This window comes from Manis javanica, chromosome 4, assembly GCF_040802235.1.
Source record: "Manis javanica isolate MJ-LG chromosome 4, MJ_LKY, whole genome shotgun sequence".
Taxonomy (NCBI): Eukaryota; Metazoa; Chordata; class Mammalia; order Pholidota; family Manidae; genus Manis; species Manis javanica.
In genome coordinates, this window is record NC_133159.1 from 90,893,307 (window position 1) to 90,913,731 (window position 20,425).

Consider the following 20,425-nt stretch of genomic DNA (forward strand, 5'->3'; position numbering starts at 1 on the left):
AGAAGTAATTAGTCTGCTATGTTAGTTAATTAAGGCCTGATTCAGTATGACCTATAGTTAATGAGGCAAAAATTTGGAGATTTCCTGGCACACTGTAAAAGAATCCTAAGGCTTAGGAAATGAGTGTTACTACCACTAACCATTCTCCTGCCCTCCTCCCAGGTTGTGGAAGGACTACTTGCAAAACTATTTTTAAAGTGGAAAAAAACTATGGGGAATATTGCAGTAGCCTGCTGATTATCACAAAGGAGCTGTTAACACCTCTAGGGCCATGGGGAAATGTGTTTGTATGAAACAAGAATTAAACAATGAGTTGAAACACCAAATGGAGACTTTTAAAAAATACTGAGCTGACTTACAGCAAGCTAGACAAGCTAATAATAGAATATTTTTAAATGGATTATTTGATTATAGAAATTATGATTGTATTAGAATACATCACCTCTCCATTCAGGACTTGCCTTCTAAAACCATGGTTTCTCTTTCCTTCCAGACTTCTCCCAAACTTCGACTTGTAGAAGATACTTGGTTTAGGAACTTTAATATTTTATTTTCCATGTAGAGTTTTATTTTAAAATCTATATCTAAAATCATATCTAAAATGGGAATAATCATAGTCTGTTTGTAAGGATTAAAAACATAACACCTGAAAAGCACATAAAACAATACACTCAGTAAATCTTAAGTCTTTTTAGCAGTAATAGGATTGTTCAAATCTGCAGTATTAGCTGTATTGGTCCTTTAATTTTCACCTGAATATATCATTTCATTTATATCTCCACATTTATATTTATGTTGCAATCTATGTCTTAAATAAAATCATACTTAGCTTTCTAGAGCTAAATAAATTAACCTGAACTCAAATAATTAACACTTATTTTTATATTTCTCATTTGGAATTTTAATTATCTTTTTTTAATTGACAAAATGATATATATGTAAGCTGATAATCATTAAAGAAACCAGTTCTCAAGAATAAGTTTACAAAGGTAACTGCAGATTTTATTCAAGAACGATTACAGTAGGAGAAACAGACCTCAGAATAGAACCAGGCTCAATTCTAAACACAGCATGGACAAGTGGAGATATAGCCAAGCAGGGTGGAGATCAGAGGATAGAAAATATTAAGAGCAAATATCAAGACTGAGGGAATTCTGGTTAAACAGGCCTATCGGGGCTCTTACTGAAGTCAGGCCAGGGCAATCAAATATCACTTGAGGTATGGTAAGACATGAGGAATTTGATCTGATATTGAGGTTAATCAGACTTCAAGGGTAGGGGATCAGGGTGAACTGACATAGCAGTATTCTTGCCAAATTTGGGTGATGCAGGCCCTACAAGGACAGATGTCTAGGTGAAAACTTAGATGGCTTGGAAGAGCCTGACTGAAGTCAGGTCAAGGACAGTGTCCTGTCAGTCACTCTGCTCTTACTCCAGTGAAGGGGTATCATTCTTCTTTCCTTTGAATGATATAAATCCATTTTTCATTCAGTTGTCTTTTATCATTAGGAATTAGGTAACCCATCTACTGGATCCTGGAAGCAGAGGTTATATGCTGAATGATGCAAGGAGTCAGGCATTTAGTTTGGAGAGTTTCTATGACAATAAATGAAAACAAAGATTAGTAGTTAAGAGAGAATAAAAAATAAAAGATTAATAGTTGGTCACCCAGTTTCTGAGCTCAGAGGATAGTCAGTTGGGACAATTACCAGATGTAAGGCTGGAAGTATCTTTAGATGGTGAAATGAGGATAGCAGTGGCAGTCTGATGGATTTCCTGGTTTGCAGTTTGAATGTATTTAATGACACTGTATGTTCCAGTAAATTTTCTGAGTGTCCCACACAGCAGCAGGCATAAAGATCACCCAGACATGATCTATTGTGCTGATAATTTGAAGTTCTATGCAATAATCCACTTTCAGCTTGTTGGGGCTTCAAAAGAAAGATCAATTTTAGTTCTCAGGGATGCCTAGAAAGAAAGGTGGAAGAAAAATTGGAAATGTTAATTACTAACATAATGTATATAAAGACAGGATCTAGACCAGTCTACAGGTAGATAAAAAAAAATAGAAAGTAAAATGGAGTTTACCTAGAGGTGTAAAATACTCAAGTTTACTATCTAATAGCCCATAGGGCTGTGTTATTTTTTTTCCATTGAAACATAACTTTTTTCTCTCCAATCATCCTCCTTATTATATCTGTGTTTACAAAATAAAAAATAAGTATAATCTCAGTAAATTTGGTCTTGTTGTTTATATAAGTCCTATAAGAATGACAGTTGATCATACAGGCCTTTTAAGTTTGCTTTCCTAGAATTTTTCATAGGGGATCTCAGACTTTTAAAAGCCTTTTGAGCCTTTGACACTAGCCAAGGACTTGCTATCAGAATTTTCCTGCATTACCTAGAGATCTGGGGGAATTCCTCTCTTCTCAGATTTCCCAAGATGTCCTAAAGTTCCTAGGCCTGCCAGAAAGTAACCTTCTTTACTCACTTGTGAGGCTAGAAATTCTATTAGCCAGATACTAGGTCAGTTTTTCTAAGAGACCTTTGGAGACATTGGTTTTATAAAGTCAATCTTAGTTCCTTAAATGTGGTCATTCTTAATTCTAGATATCATTCTCAAGTATGACATTTCAGTCAAAACTTTGGTGATATATAACTGATGTTTTCAATTATATCCTGTTACAAGGATAATAGATTATTGTAGAATTATATTGCCATGAAAATAAGAATACTCCACAATAATTCCCAAATTGTGGGGGGGATCAGGTAGGGAAAAGGATAATCTTCTCTCAAGTCATAAGTTATATATAGTTTAAGAGAAAAGAGAAAAAGATTCCTTAAATGTAGAAAATAGAACATTAAAAGGACTAACAGTATTCTAAGCAACAACAAAAAAACATAATTATCCTTTATCAGTCATTCAGTCCCATACAATTTTTTCTTGTTCTGTTTGGTCTTGGGTTAACACTTTTATGAACCCATCAGCTTCTCTACTAGAGTTCTGTAAATCCTTACTCAGTCAGTGGTACACTTTTAACATTATTTAAGCAATGTTATCAGGAGCTTGTACCCCAAAGTCCTTTTCATAGGTCTCTGAGTCAGTCACTTATTGATGATGAGGCGTTCTGGCCTATAGCTCATTACACATGCATTAGAGTAAAACAAAAACTCTCTGAATGATGAAAGACCATGATAAGATCTGAGAGCTGTTCATTTGACAAGGAAATCTAATTATTTCTGAGGCACAAAATAGTTTAAAATAATAGCTGGAATTATGACTTATTATATTACACCAGGCCAGTGTGGACAGTGATGGACAAATTTCCATGAAACTCATATAATTTCTGAAATACTTATGTTAATAAATATTTATCCATGCAGCTATAACCTAGTGAAGATTAAGGCATCTCTTACTTGATGATATCTTTTTATGCACTTCAACATATCAGAATAAATTAGTTTAGCACCTATTTTTTGCAGTGCTAAAAAAAAAATCCTTTGGGGTTATCAGAGATCTGGGAAATCTCAAAGCCAATTTGAAAACAAGAAGACTCAATTTATAATTTGATTTGGAAAGTTGTCAAAATGTCAAAACATCTGAACAGGTGATTAAATGGGGTCACAGATCAGTATTAAACAATACTTGGGTCTCTTAAATATTTTGAGACATGATAAAGATTAACGTAACACACAAGAAATTATTAACCTAAGACACAAAATCTTGGATTCCCAGACGGATTACTTAAAAGGTAAAAAAAACCTTTTATAATCCCTTATTCAGAGCATGCTAATAATACAAATTTGTATTAATTTTTGTGTATTTGATATTATTATATTACATAATATTAATGTATTATTATTATTAAGTACACTATTGGGCTCATTTTTAAAAACCTTATACAAAAATCCATTCAATATTATCAAGCTTTGACTAAATAAGATATGATTGCTTGCCCAAGATTCTTTTCCCACAAACCTGTGGGGAAACTTTTTTTACATTAATTTGTTTGCCTTCTTTTCCTATGTTTTCCTCTTTCTCATTCCAGAACAAACCATTAGTATCTTTATTTTACAGAGAATTCTAGAGAGTAGATAATTGTGCAGTATCTACCACATATTACAATTCTTTACCAGACTGGCAAATATCATGAACATAGCATCTCACAATTTTTAAAGGTGCATGCTTCCTCATGGTACAGTTTCTCAAGGTAGCAAAAGGAATATGTTTATTTATGCAGTCATATGTATTTAGCTTCTCTATATCATATAAGATAAAGAAAATATGTAAACTTAAACTTATGCTTAGCAAGAGTGTTTCAGTAGTTTATCTTACTTAGAATTTATCTTAATGTTTAGTAAATATATTCATTGCTTAATTTAATTTAGCATAAGTATAGTATTTCAAGTTACCAAAGAAGACTTTGGAAACTATTTTGATGCACACATTTTATAATATTAAGCAAAGGTGGCCACCATCTCAAGTTATTTCCTTGTTAACTATTTTTACAGAGCATGCATATTAGACATGCATCACAAAAGCAAGAAATCTAAAAACTTAATTACAAAATGTATGTTCATATTATTATTAATGCTGATAACTCAGAAGACATAGCTGTTTTTATTAAACCAACAGTACTAATCTTATTTGCGAAAGATTTACCAAAGTTATGTAAACTTTAAAAGCAGTTGGGTTAGTCTACATTTCTGGGAGTTTTATCAATATTTAATTAATATCGGTGCTTATTTATCTCTATGCCAATTTGAACAGAACTCCTATAAAGGATTTTATAAATTTGGTAATACCATCTAAAGGTTAAAAAATAAAAAAATCACATATACATAACATGCATAAATATACAAAGAGACAGGCACAGAGAACCTACTTCCTTTATTTTAAGATTTTAGCTGTCAGGAAAGCACAATAATAGGTTTTCATCTTTCTTCTACTTTGTATTTGAGTTGTGTTTATAGCAGGTGGAACAAATTATGATTATCTGTTCAATATGAATGATAAAGCATTTTACCAATAGTTATGGAAGAGAATTTTAAGATTTTCTTTTGCCCTAATATGTAAATTTACGGAGGCTGTGGATTACATTTTATGTGCAAGACGGAGGAGTCATCAAACAGCTGCCTGAATGTTTCCAAAATTCAAAAGTGTGTATAAAATATCCAGTATATTTCTAATTGGTCTCAGACTATTGCTTTTGGGGGTTCGTAAGTCCCTTGAGAGACCTGATGGGATAGAGGGACCAAAATTCAAGTAATTGAGGGGCTGGAGTGGGAAGGGGAACATCTGCCTGGAGTGGACAGAGGGATGCAGGAGGCAGGGATTTGAAGGAGGACACATCAAAGAATTCAAGGGAACTGAACGGAAGATTGAAGGTGGCAAAAGGAGGGAGGAGGAAGAGAAGCAATAGGAGGGAAGAGGTCCTACAGGAGCCAGTTTGAGGAGAGCTTAAGTTTCCTAAGGAAGCCAATGAAGTTCTGTACTATTATTCATAAAGTGATGCCAACAAGAAGGTAGAAGACAGAGTTGATGGAACATACAGCTAGCATGGCTTCAAGAATGGAGGTGTCAGTTAACTGAGAGACATTGGAAAAGCACAATCAAATATAGAGAACAGAAAGGCTTCACAAAGAACCAGAAAAACTTTTCCAGAGCAGGAGTGAATTCCCACGTGAGACCATGAGTCTGGAAGAATTTTCTAGCCCAAGGATTCAGGAAGTGAATTCCAACTTGAAACCATGAGCTCAGAAGAAAAGCTTTCAGCCCAGTAAATACTTTTCAAACAAAGAAGCCTGGTCTTCTAATCCATCTTCAGAGAGCATCCTTAGAATCTTAAGAATAAAAATCTGCCCTTACTGTGCTTCCAGGGATTGCCATCTGGAGCACTGCCTTAGGAGCCAGACCACCAGTGGATCCCGCAGGCCAGGAGTAAAGACAAAGGCTTCACGTGTGTGCACTTGGGGTTCTGGCTGAGTGGTCTAGGGGTCCAGTGACAAATCTGATCCTTTCTGAGTTACAGTACAGTAACTATTCAAACCAGACCTGGACAGTAAAGTAATAAAAATGGATAGTATTCAGGAAATACTGTAACAGGACAAGAGACCTCAGTACAGAGCTTGGCTCAGTTCTAAATACAGCATAGGCAAGAAGGGATTTATAGACAGGGTGAGAGTCAGTAGATAGAAAATTACTAAGAGGAAACATTAAGAGTAGGGAGTGAGGTCTGGGTTCTTGCTAAAGGTAGGCCAGGGTTATTGGATATCACCTGGGAGATGGGATGGATGAGAAATTTGGTGAAATAAAATATCAGTGATGGAGGATTCTAACTAGACCGTCTGAGCAGGATTCTTGTTAGAATGAGGCTGTGCAGGCCAAACAAGCACAGATGCTGGGGTTGAGGCTTAGTGGACTTCAAGAAGCCTGACTAAAGTCAAGTCACAGAGGGGCCTTGCTATATCTCTGACTAGATGAAAACACATTTTGAAAAGTGTCTTGTTCCCAATAAATACTGTATTAATCGAATAATGGTGCACCCATGCATAGGAGTTATCATCAAAGATCTGCCAACAACCCTCTCTCCACATTCATCGTGTCCTTGTATCTGTTGCCGTCATGATGACTTTCCATGACACTGACCAGTGGGGAAAGGATGGTACTGAGAAGAGGACAATATGGTGCCTGATATAAGAGAATAGTTATGAGGTGGAATCATTTCAGTCTAAAATTATTAAGCCTAAAAAAGAACTAACTTGGAGGACTAACAGTACCAGATGCTAAGATTATTTATAAAATAATCTTATTTTATAAATGTGGTATTGGTACAGTTTTAAAGAATAGACCAAAGAAACAGAAAACAAAAACCAAAATGCACACACAGCCAAGAAACAGACCCATTCGTACATGGTCAACTGATTCGTGAAAACTATGACTGTGACAGGGTGAGTGAAGGAAAGGATAGTCTTTTCAACAAGTGGTGATGGATCATTCAAGTCTTCATATGGGAAAAGAAGAAGCTTGTTCAATTCCTAATGAATTATAGATCTTAGTGTAAAATGTAAAACAGTAAAGTTTCTAGGAGAATATCCTGTGCTTAGGATGAGTAGAAATTTTTGAAATAGGGTGCTGCTGGTGTTCTATATTTTAGTCTGGTAGTTGCTTACGTAGATACTAACATTGAAGTAATGTGCGAACTGCACAGTGTTCTGCAGATATTTTATACTTTAAAATAAGTTTACCAAAAGAAAATTAACAGGAGTGGGACTTTTCAGTGAAGGACTTCTGGTATTCAAATCTCACTTGATTTGTTAATAATTAGGACCCTAGGGCAATAATTATTGCCACCATAATTACGTATTTTCAAGAACATCATACTTAAGAAAGGTAATTCTTTTTTGCATTCAATCTATTGTTGCCATATCCATATCATTGTCACTTCAACATATAAAGGATTTGTCTCTAACTCACTCTTATTTCTTCTCCAAAGCCAATTTAGCTGCATCCATCTCCTGTGCCTACTTTGGAATGCCCACTGATACTTCTGTGATTGATAGTCCAAATGATTCAGTGCATGTGGACACTGTAAGGGAAAATACAAATTTAAAATGAGAGGCTTAATTCTTACTGTTGAAAATAAGGGAGGAAATTTCTTAGAGCATTTACTTTAGAAAATGTAACTGCAAGTGCTTTGTCTCTTTGCAATAATATATAAATCCTTTTAGTAGCAAAATAAGGCTTTTGCCAGTATTATGACCCAGGAATGTCTTTCTCAAAAACCTGAGAACTATGTCTTTGAAAGGTAATCAAGGAAGATACTGTCCCTCTCTCTCTCTCTTTGTAGGTAGGAGACATACTTTAGGGGCACCTTACTCTAAAGCTACCTATTACAAAAATATGAGATTGTTTTCCCTTGGGATAAAGCCAACTAGCTAACACAGAATGTCACCCAATTACAAGGTAAACTTAGCATGAACTATATGTAACAAGGGGTGCTTTCAAGTAGTCTTACTTAAGGACTAGCTGTTTGTCTTCAAAACATGTATGTCCTGTGTATGCTTGGTTGTTTAAACAGTGAGATTTCTTTCTTTTGTTTTTTCAATCTCTGTAGCAAATTGCTTGTAATGTACATCACATTCTAGTTTAATGCTTATTCGATAAGAAAGTAGCTTCATTCTCTTCTACCTTTGTGGAGGTTATCAGGGATGCAAGAAGATTTAGTTTTTAATTATATTTCCCCAACCACATTTCGATCAAATCATTCCTTTGATAACTATTTGTCTTTTATTTCATGCTATCAATCAGGGTGAAATCATTTTTGAGGGTTTTTTGGGGGGGGCAGGAGAAGACACATATCAGTCTAATATTTGTGATCAAATAGTATACATATAAAAGTTAGAGCCCATTACTTTTTCAAGTGCATCACTTTGAAAGATACAAGGAATATTATACTCATAATCATTATTTTCATTTTATCCTACGAGATTTCAATTTGACCTTACTAGCTTTTGAATTACAACACACTAAAATATTGCTATAAACAACATTATGACATGTTATCCAGGTAGAAAAAGGCAAATTTTGCCTTCAGATAGAAATTATTTTGTTATTTTGAAAAAAATACTGTTTTCAGGATTATGTGTTACAAATTACTTTTTCAAATAAACTTTTATTTTAGGATAATTTGGCTTATAGAAAAATTTTGAAAATAATAAAGTTTCCATATACCATATACCCAGTTTCCTCTATTATTGCATTATTACATGGTACATTCACCACAATTAATGTGCCAACACTGATACATTATCTTTAACTAAAGTCCATACTTTATTCAGAAATTCTTAGATTTTACTTAATATCCTTTTCCTGATCCAGGATACCACATCAACTTTAATTGCCATGTCTCCTTAGGCAACTCTTGACTGTAACAATAATTACTTTTTGTTGCTTTTTGTATTTTTTTAAAGGATAAAATTATGGAATAACTTTAACTTTTTTCTTATAAAGATAAAGCAAAGTCAAATCCCACATTGCTGCATCATAGTTATGGACTGAATGTTTGTATCCTTACAAAAATACCTGTTCTAACCTAGTCCCTAAAGTGATAATACTTGGAGGTGGGGCCTTTGGGAGGTAATGAGATTTGGATGAGGCTGGGTGAGGTTAGTGGGTAGAGCTCCATGGTGGGACTGGTGCATTTATAAGGGGATTAACAGAACAGAATTCTTTTCTCTACCACGTGAGGATGCAGCAGGAAGACATATCTATGAACCAGGAAAAGAGATTGTTCCAGATATTAAATTTGCTGGCACCTTGATCATAGATTTCTCAGCCTGGAGAAATGTTAGAAATAAATGGTGCTTAAGCCACCTAGTCTATGGTATTTTTGTTATAGCAACCCTAACTGATGAAGACAATCATCCATTTTTTTTTTTTTACCTTTAACATGGCATTCTAAATTGTCTTTACTCCAGTGAACAAATGTTAATTTTTAAAAGTAGCATCTGCTAATGCTATCAAATTAATAATACTTGACTTTAAGGCCTGAACATTGTATCTATTTAGTATATATTAAATAGCCACAAAAATACCAAAGTAGACACAAATTTTTGTATATTGGTATACAAGTCATTTCAGTAAGGCATGACAATTTTGTATTCTCTTTATTTGGTAATGATTAAATCCATACAATTATTATTTTAGATGCATAGATACTAAGCTGAATTGACTTATAATGACCAGTGTAAATATAAGTACTGTTTCACTGCAATCTTCCACTTACTTCTAAATGGAAATGTGGTTCATAAAGAGTACATATTTCATTCACTATCCAGATCTTTACATCATTACCCCTGACAGTTAAAATGCTCATTGAGGATTGGATTAAAGATGGCAGCATGAGAGGAGAGACAGAGGCTTCCTTCTAAAACTGGATACAATTAGAAAATATAGTTGGCACAACTAATCCTGAGAGAGCCACAGGAAAGAGGATGGCGTCAGACTGCACACACCTGGAGAAAAGAGCAGACCTCACCGAAGGGGGTAATGAACCAGAGCTGTGGTTCTGCAGGACCCGAGCCCCTTCCTCACCCCAGTTCACTGTCAGGAGGAAGAGAAATGGAGCAGGGAGGGAGTGGAAGGCTTGGGACTGCTGAATACCTAGCTCCGGAGATCTGCGCTGGGAGAACAAACCTACATTTCATGGTGCTTTCATGAGACTCGCATGACTACTGGGTTGGAAAGTTAATACAGGCAGAGTTCCTGGGGAGACTGGGATTCTGGCTGCTTGTGGAAAGCAGGGATCCAAATCTGGTGGCTCTGGGACAAAAACTTAAACCTGTGTGCTTCGCCCACTGGTTCAGGCAGTGGAGACAAGCACAGCAGCCGGGAAACAGGGAACAGCTCTTTCTTCCCCCCAGGCACCCAACACAGCTCCCCTGCGAACCCTGACATTGCTTCAGGGACTGAGCAGCTCTAGAACAGAGCTTGTGGACACTAGAGGGGTCCATATACAAACATGAAACACCAAAGGAACCTTGTCCAGAGTAAAATTATTAATACAACTCCCAAGAAAGATTTAAATGATATGGACCTCGTGACTCTACCTGAAAGGGAGTTCAAAATAAAAATCATCAACATTCTAATGGAGGTACAGTGAGACATCCAAGAACTCAGGAATGAATTCAGGTCAGAGATCCAATCATTAAAGAACACAATGGAGGGTATCAAAAGAAGGTTGAATACGTTGGAGGAGACAATAAATGAAATAGAAACTAGAGAAGAGGAATACAAAGAAGTTGAGACACAGAGAGAAAAAAGGATCTCTAAGAATGAAAGAATATTGAGAGAATTGTGTGACTAATCCAAGCAGAACAATATTCACATTATAGGGATACCAGAAGAAGAAGAGAGAGAGAAAGGGATAGAAAGTGTCTTTGAGGAGGTAGTTGCTGAAAACTTCCCCAATCTGGGGAAGGACATAGTCTGTCAGGCCATAAGGTTCTACAGATCCCCCAACACAAGGGACCCAAGGAAGACAACAGCAAGACACATAGTAATTAAAATGGGAAAGATCAAGGATAAGGACAGACTGTTAAAAGCAGTCAGAGGCAGAAATAAGATCACATACAAAGGAAAGCCCATCAGGCTAACATCAGACTTATCAGCAGAAACCTTACAGGCCAGAAGGGAGTGGCATGATGTATTTAATGCCATGAAGCAGAAGGGCCTGGAACCAAGATTACGTTAACTGGCAAGATTATCGTTTAAATTTGAAGGAGGAATTAAACAATTTCCAGATAAGCAGAAGCTAAGAGAATTTGTCTCCCATAAACCATCTCTACAGTCTATTTTGGGGGGACTGCTATAGATGGAAGTCTTCCTAAGGTTGGAGAGCTGTCACCAGAGGTAATAAAACCTCAGCAAAGAAAGGAGACCAGCTAACTACGAAGCAAATGCAAAATTAAATTAAGTATCCTCAAAGTCAATCATGGGATAGATAAAAAGTACAGAATTTGATACATAATATATAAAAAATGAAGGAGGAGGAAAATGGAGAAGAAATAGAAAAGAACCTTTAGATTGTGTTTGTAACAGCATACTAAGTGAGTTAAGTTAGACTCTTAGATAGTAAGGAAAGTAACCTGGAAGCTTTGGTAACCATGAATCTAAAGCCTGAAATGGCAATAAGTACATACCTATCGATAATCACCCTAAATGTAAATGGACTGAATGTACCAATCAAAAGACATAGAGTCACTGAATGGATAAAAAAGCAAGACCCATCTATATGCTGCTTACAAGAGACTTACCTTAAACCCAAAGACATACACAGACTAAAAGTCAAGAGATGGAAAAAGATATTTCATGCAAACAATGGGGAGAAAAAAGCAGGTGTTGCAGTACTAGTATCAGACAAAATAGACATCAAAACAAAGAAAGTAACAAGAGATAAAGAAGGACATTATATAATGATAAAGGGGTCAGTCCAACAAGAGGATATAACCATTATAAATATATATGCACCCAACACAGGAGCACCAACATATGTGAAACAAATACTAACAGAAGTAAAGGAGGAAATAGAATGCAATGCATTCATTTTAGGAGACTTCAACACACCATTCACTATAAAGGACAGATCCACCAAAAGGAAATAAGTAAGGACACAGAGGCACTGAACAACACAATAGAAAAGACGGACCTAATAGACATCTATAGAACTCTACACCCAAAAGCAACAGGATACACATTCTTCTCAAGTGCACATAGAATATTTTCCAGAACAGACCACATACTAGGCCACAAAAAGAGCCTCAGTAAATTTAAAAATATTGAAATTCTACCAACCAACTCTTCAGACCACAAAGGTATAAAAGTAGAAATAAATTGTACCAAGAAAGCAAAAAGTCTCACAAACACATGGAGGCTTAACAACATGCTCTTAAATAGTCAATGGATCAATGACCAAATTAAAATGGAGATCCAGCAATATATGGAAACATATGACAACAACAACACAAAGCCCCAAATTCTGTGGGACACAGCGAAAGGAGTCTAAGAGGAAAGTATATAGCAATCCAGGCATATTTAAAGAAGGAAGAACAATTCCAAATGAATAGTCTAATGTCACAATTATCAAAATTGGAAAAAGAAGAACAAATGAGGCCTAAAGTCAACAGGAGAAATATAGTAAAGATCAGAGAAGAAATAAATAAAATTGAGAAGAATAAAACAATAGAAAAAATCAATGAAACTAAGAGCTGGTTCTTTGATAAAATAAACAAAATAGATAAGCCACTAGCCAGACTTATTAAGAGAAAAAGAGAATCAACGCACATCAACAGAATCAGAAACGTTAAAGGAAACATCAAGATGGACCCAACAGAAATACAAAGAATTATTAGAGACTACTATGAAAACCTATATGCTAAGAAGCTGGAAAACCTAGAAGAAATGGACAACTTCAAAACTACAACCTTCCAAGACTGTCCAAGGAAGAAACACAAAATCTAAACAAATTAATTACGAAGAAATTGAAGTGGTAATAAAAAAACTACCGAAGAACAAAACCCCTGGACTAGATGGGTTTACCTCGGAATTTTATCGGACATACAGAGAAGATATAATACCCATACTCCTTAAAGTTTTCAAAAAAATAGAAGAGGAGGGAATACTTCCAAACTCATTCTATGAAGCCAACATCACCCTAATACCAAAACCAGGCAAAGACCCCAACAAAAAAGGAAACTACTGATCAATATCCCTGATGAATGTAGATGCAAAAATACTCAACAAAATATTAGCAAACGAATTCAAAAATACATCAAAAGGATCATGCACCATGACCAAATGGGATTCATCCCAGGGATGCCAGGATGTTACAGCATTGAAAAATCCATCAACATTATCCACCACATCAACAAAAGGAAGGACAAAAACCACATGATCATCTCCATAGATGCTGAAAAAGCATTTGACAAAATTCAATATCCATTCATGATAAAAACTCTCAACAAAATGGGTATAGAGGGCAGGTAGGTACCTCAACATAATAAAGGCCATATATGATAAACCCACAGCCAACATCATACTGAACAGTGAAAAGCTGAAAGCTTTTCCTCTGAGATCGGGAACAAGATAGGGATGCCCACTCTCCCCACTGTTATTCAACATAGTACTGGAGGTTGTAGCCATGGCAATTAGACAAAACAAAGAAATACAAGGAATCCAAATTGATAAGGACAAGAAGAAGTTAAAGTGTCACTATTTGCAGATGACATGATATTGCACATAAAAACCCTAAAGACTCCACTCCAAAATTACTAGAACTGATATCAGTATACAGGAAAGTTGCAGGATACAAAATTCACACACAGAAATCTGTGGCTTTCCTATACATTAACAATGAACTAATAGAAAGAGAAATCCGGAAAACAATTCCATTCACAATTGCATCAAAAAGAATAAAATACCTAGGAACAAACTTAACCAAGGAAGTGAAAGACCTATACCCTGAAAACTATAAGACACTCTTAAGAGAAATTAAAGAGGGCACTAACAAATGGAAACTCCTCCCATGATCTTGGCTAGGAAGAATTAATATTGTCTAAATGGCCATCCTGTGCAAAGCAATATACAGATTCGATGCAATCCCTATGAAATTACCAACATCATTCTTCAACAAACTGGAAGAAATAGTTCAAAAATTCATATGGAAATACCAAAGACCCTGAATAGCCAAAGCAATCCTGAGAAGGAAGAATAAAGTTGGGGGATCTCACTCCCCAACTTCAAGCTCTACTACAAAGCCACAGTAATCAAGACAGTTTAGTACTCGCACAAGAACAGAGCCACAGACCAGTGGAACAGAAGAGAGACCCCAGATATTAACCCAAATATTTATGGTCAACTAATATTCGATAAAGGGGCCATGGACATACAGTGGGGAAATGACAGTCTCTTCAACAGATGGTGTTGGCAAAACTGGACAGCTACATGTAGGACAATGAAACTGAATCACTGTCTAACCCCATACACAAAAGTAAATTTGAAATGAATCAAAGACCTGAATGTAAGTCATGAAACCATAAAACTCTTAGAAATTAACATAGGCAAAAATCTCTCGGACGTAAACATGAGTGACTTCTTCATGAACATATCTCCCCAGGCAAGGGAAACAAAAGCAAAAATGAAAAAGTGGGATTATAACAAACTGAAAAGCTTCTGTGCAGCAAAGGACACCCTCCATAAAACAAAAAGGTACCCTACAGTATGGGAGAATATATTCATAAATGACAGATCTGATAAAGGGTTGACATCCAAAATATATAAAGAGCTCACACACCTCAACAAACAAAAAGCAAATAATCCAATTAAAAAATGGGCAGAGGAGCTGAACACACAGTTCTCCAAAAAAGAAATTCAGATGGCCAACAGACACATGAAAAGATGTTCCACATCGCTTGTCATCAGAGAAATGCAAATTAAAACCACAATGAGATATCACCACACACCAGTAAGTATCATCACCATCCAAAAGACAAACAACAACAAATGTTGGTGAGGTTGCGGAGAAAGGGGAACCCTCCTACACTGCTGGTGGGAATACAAATTAGTTCAACCATTGTGGGAAGCAGTATGGAGGTTCATCAAAAAGCTCAAAATAGAAATACCATTTGACCCAGGAATACCACTTCTAGGAATTTACCCCAAGAATGCAGCAGTCCAGTTTGAAAAAGACAGATGCACCCCTATGTTTATCACTGCACTATTTACAATAGCCACGAAATGGAAGCAACCTAAATGTCCATCAGTAGATGAATGGATAAAGAAGATGTGGTACATACACACAATGGAATATTATGCAGCCATAAGGAAAAAACAGATCCTACCATTCACAACAACATGGATGGAGCTAGAGGGTGTTATGCTTAGTGAAATAAGCCAGGCGGAGAAAGACAAGTACCAAATGATTTCACTCATATGTGCAGTATAAGAACAAAGAAAAACTGAAGGAACAAAACAGTAGCAGAATCACAGAACCTAAGAATGGACTAACGGTTACCAAAGGGAAAAGGACTTGGCAGGAGTGGTGGGAAGGGAGGGGTAAGGGCAGGGAAAAAGTAAGGGGACCTTACGATTAGCATGTATAATGTGTGCAGGAGCATAGGGAGGAATGTGCAACACAGAGAAGACAAGTAATGAGTCTACAGAATCTTACTACACTAATGGACAGTGACTGTAATGGGGTTTGTGGGGGGGGGGACTTGGTGAAGGGGGGAATCTAGTAACCATAAAGTTCTTCATGTAATTGTGGATTAATGATAATAAAATGAATAAAAAAATGCTTGTTGAGTCAGGATAATCTTTAGCTAGAAAAACATTGAGGTGAATATTTTACATGAAATATTTTTCTAGTAAATGATTTTAAAAATATTTTAGAGAATATGAGTTAAAGGCTTTATGCTTAGTGAAGTGCAATTAAATTCAATGTTTGTTTCATGGTATCCCTCTGACAATATACACTCTGGTTGTTAGAAATGTTAGAGACAGAGTTCACCATCACATCTGAGGGGGAGCAGAACACACGTTCCCAGAATGTGTGACTTTGGCATGTGGATTATTTCCACATGGGTAAGCTGAAGACAGTCAAAGCCCAGCTTACCCAAGAAGAGCTCTTTACCTCCCTGTTAATTGCCTCAAACAGTTTAGACAGAGGGCCTGTACCATATCTTATATCAGAAAGACGTATCTGCATGGCCTGCCAAACATGTGCTTGCAAACATCTACTCTTCTTACCTTCCTTGGATTTGTCTTCCTTTCCTTTGAGACCCTAGATGCCTGTTCCCTTCTTAGCTCAAAATGGCATGTAAGCCTCAATTACCTGACTGCCAAGGAGCCACTCATGTCTTTATGGGGCTCCTGTACATGTGAAATTAAATTTCTCTCCTGTTTATCTCATATCAATTTAGTTATTAGACTATCTAAAATCCCTGGAAGGGAGGAAGGGAAAAGGTTTTCTCGTGTACATGTTTGATGTGCTTACTTATATTTAACTTGCAGGTGGGTTGGAGCCATGTCATTAATTTTGGGCAAGAGACTGTGAGTGGAAGAGGTGGAAGTACATTAGTACAGTTTACTAATTAATTGGTCTGCTTGTATGTGGCTCTATTAAACAGGAATTGCATAGCTTTTAGAAAATAATTACATATTAACTATAGTCTGTGGTACTATGTGCCTCTAATTAGGTAGATATAACTGATTTTAGAAAATAATTGCATATTTTCCAAAAATATTATTTATCAGTATTATTAGGCTAGTTCGGACTATACTGTGGTTGTATGGTAACAAATTAACCAAAAGATCACAGCGACATAACAAAATTAAATTTATTTCTTGCCAGTATAGAGTCAGATGTAGTTTTGCAGCTTTCCTCCTTGAAGCTAATCCATCTAGAACACAGGGCCTTGAAAGCTACCTTGCAGGAACGCAAGGGAGTGGTATATACAAGAGGGATCCCAGCTAGCACCTGCCTTCTGTATGAAGATATGCATTACTTATGTGCACAGATTTGTTTGATATTTAAGGGCCTATCCTTAATATAATATGTCATATATCCTTAATATGACAGTAATTCCAATCATAAAAGCAAATTATTATTGCTTTTATGGGGAATCTTGATAGTGAATATTTACACTGAAGAGAAAGTCAAGTGGAATCATTTAGGCCATTAGCTCAAATATTAGACAATGTGTTAAAATACTGTCAACAATGCTTATTTGCCATGGTCTCTTGGGCAATACTTTACTTCCCTCAGACTGAATTTCTTCATCTACTATCACATTTAATTCATATTATTCTAATAAATAAGTGATTGACTATGGCATGAACAACCATTTAATAATTATTAGATATAAAATTGTAATTTATATAATGTTATTAAACAGTGAACATGTTAACTCATAACAGTTCAAAATCAAAATCAAATAAACAATTGCATTAAGTTTATGGGCTATAAAGCATGAAAAGTTGTATAGAAACCTATAGTTTTAGAAATGGATTTGAAGTTACTTTGTGAGTCCACTCATTCAGCAGCTACTTACAAAAAATGCCTACATGCCAGGTGCTCTCATAGCCACAAGGAATTTTGTGGAATAATATGAACAAGGTCTCTGCCTTCATTAAATTAAGAACATTAGAATGAGGGAGATAGACTAGAATCACGGAAACAAGCATTAGAATGGTACATATTCAATTATTTCATTAAGAACATTGAGGTATTTTATGCAGGTGAATGGGCTAGAAAGTAACTAATAAACAACTGAAGTCTACTTACAATATACAGTTTTTCTTCAGATTAGATATTTTATTGAGATATTTTTTTTTTTAAGTGGCTCCAACATTTTTAAGCATAAATTTCCCATTGCCTTCAAACTGTGACATTAAATAGCCCAAACAAGAGGTCACAGTGCAGGTCAATGGGAACTGATTTGAGGCACATTCCCGTCAAAACAGGGCTCTCATTGCCAAGGCCTTAGGGTGCCCAGTGGCCTGTAAGAATGAGCCCGGGAAAAGACTCTTGTTCTGGGTTTCCCCCGCCCCTTCAGTCCTGATGACTTGGGGAGCTCTGGAGCCGGCGGGCCTGGCTAGGCCGCGCGCCAGCACCTGTCCCTAAGGAGGCAGCTCGCGTGCGTCTCTGAAACGAGAGAGAGGCGCAGGAGGCCCTGCTGCAGGTGTAGTTGCCTCCCGCCAGGACAGAGCTCCGCCCGCAGCTTCCTGGAGGGGGCGCCACGCGGGGGGCCGGGTGTCCGGGTGGGTGGTGCGCTTCCGCGGGGGCGGTGAGCCGGGTGGGGAGGACAAAGCGGCGGGGAGGGGCGGCCACCTGCACGTCGTGGCGCTGGCGGACCTGCTGCGGGTCACCACCCCGTCTACCAAAGTCTCAGGGACCCAGACGGAGCTGGGCAGAGCCACAGGCTGCGGGCCGTCTCCAGGAAAGGGGCAGCTCGGGGGAGCACAGAAGGCCAGGTGTCCCGGGGGGCGGCGGAAGCCCGCTCGGGCCGGCAGTCTAGGTGACACTGCTGCGCCGCCCGGAGCCGTCCACATTGTGGGGGGAGGCCCGTTCTCCACGCCCCTTCTGCCTGAGGACTGGTTTCCGAAAGCTGGCTTTGGGCCCTGAGTCCTGCTTCCTCAGTCCGGGCTGTGAGGGCCTCCAGGGATGACAGCCCACAGCTGCACCGGCCCGCGTAACAATGTCCCCTATCAACGTCACACCTAAGAATGGGAAGGCCCAGCCTTCAAGGTCAGACTTCCGGCCTGCGGCCCAGCCAGTTGTCGGAGTAGTTGAAGGTGACTGCGTGTGTGCGGGGTTGCTGCCAGGGACAGTCCCCTGCACGCTGCCACTCTCAGGCCCTTCAGGCCCGGATGCCCTTGCGGCCGCATTCCCGGCGGGCTTCAGAGCTGCCACCACCACAACCAGAATGACACTGTGAGGACTACGTCGCAGGCAGAGGAAAGAGTAAGTACACAAATCCTAAGGGGAGAATGAGATGGATATTTGCAGGTATGGAAAGAAGGCCAGTGTGGCCAGATTTTAGGGATTAAAGAGAATGGTAGAAACAAACAAAACCAGATAATTAGGCAGGGACCAGATTATGTAATATTTTATAGACCACTAAAGAATTTCTATTGTCTTTTAGTTGGTTTGGGAACCTGTGGAGAGTTTAGAGCAGGGGACGCATATCCTCTGAGTGGAGAATGTGTTGTAGGGGGACAAATGAACATACTCACCAAAATTGTTACAAGTATTTAATGAGTGAATATGTGTACAACTCTTAGAATAGTATTTGGTATATAATAGGCACTGCAAAGGTGGGTGTTAAAAAAATTAAAATAGTGACTTATTCAAAGTTGTTTTCAGAATTACAAAGTTGCTTGTGATTGTTTTAAAAAAGTAATAATTTCAACAGAACATCAAATGGATAGGTTATCTTTTGGGTGGGTGGGGAATGATAAACACATCCTATTTGCAATTATTGAACTCTCAGTTTTTCTTCACTTCCAGTTCCGTGATTATCCCTTCTAGAAAAACTTCTAAGACCATATCTTGAATATAAGTTACTATAGCTAGATTTGAATTAAAATAACTGATTACAAATTCCATCAGGGCAGGTGTTGTCTGTCCTTTTTGAAGTCTCCCATAGTATCCAGTAAGGTTTCTTATATATGTAGATGGCCATCCTCAATGGGCTGGCATTAGAAAGAGGGCATTGAAATTGAACAGTATTAAAGTGAGTAAATATTTGAGGACTATCAGCACTACATGGCAGATGAGGAAAAAGAAAAAATCACACAAGCTGAAGTAAGTCGTTTATGTGAAAGTAAGACATTTAGCAATTAGTCTTACAGATATATCTGAAGATACTCTTTTTTGTATCAAAGGATTAAGTTTTTTTGGTCAGGTCAATTTTAAGCACTCTTATAAACCAATTAAATAATAAAGTCAGTAGACACATAGATGTATAGAAATATTGAGCTATAAACATATTCTGATAAATCTTCTAAAAGCTCTTAAAAATTATCTCTTCACAAAACCCATGAATGAGTTCTATTTCAAATGGAAATTTTGCATATATTGTAGATCAAGTGGAAATGAAGTTCTTTTTGGTTCAACTTTATAAACTGAGTACTGTACATTAAGTGTTTTGATGTATGATACAAAGTATGGATTACGCTTAATGCACAAAGCTTTAAAAGATGAAAAGAGAATAAGCTAAGCTTAACATTTTATGCTCCCTTAAACAAAAAAGGTGAACACAGTGGAGAGAAAGAAATACGTGTATTTTATACATAGTTAAGAACATGTGTGAAGCTTTATATAGTGAAAAGTTAAGGTACTGATGAAAGAGGCAGCCTAGAGCT

The 20,425-nt window shown here is 37.2% G+C and overlaps 1 long non-coding RNA gene across 1 annotated transcript; it reads right to left on the reverse strand.

The window, feature by feature from the left end:
- Positions 1-1,102: 1,102 nt before the first annotated feature.
- Positions 1,103-18,710, reverse strand: LOC140848718 (uncharacterized). The gene is made up of 4 exons (XR_012129830.1): positions 18,390-18,710; positions 7,478-7,589; positions 1,710-1,968; positions 1,103-1,596 (listed from the first exon to the last, which is right to left on the reverse strand). It is a non-coding gene; the product is annotated as an uncharacterized lncRNA (long non-coding RNA).
- Positions 18,711-20,425: the final 1,715 nt, after the last annotated feature.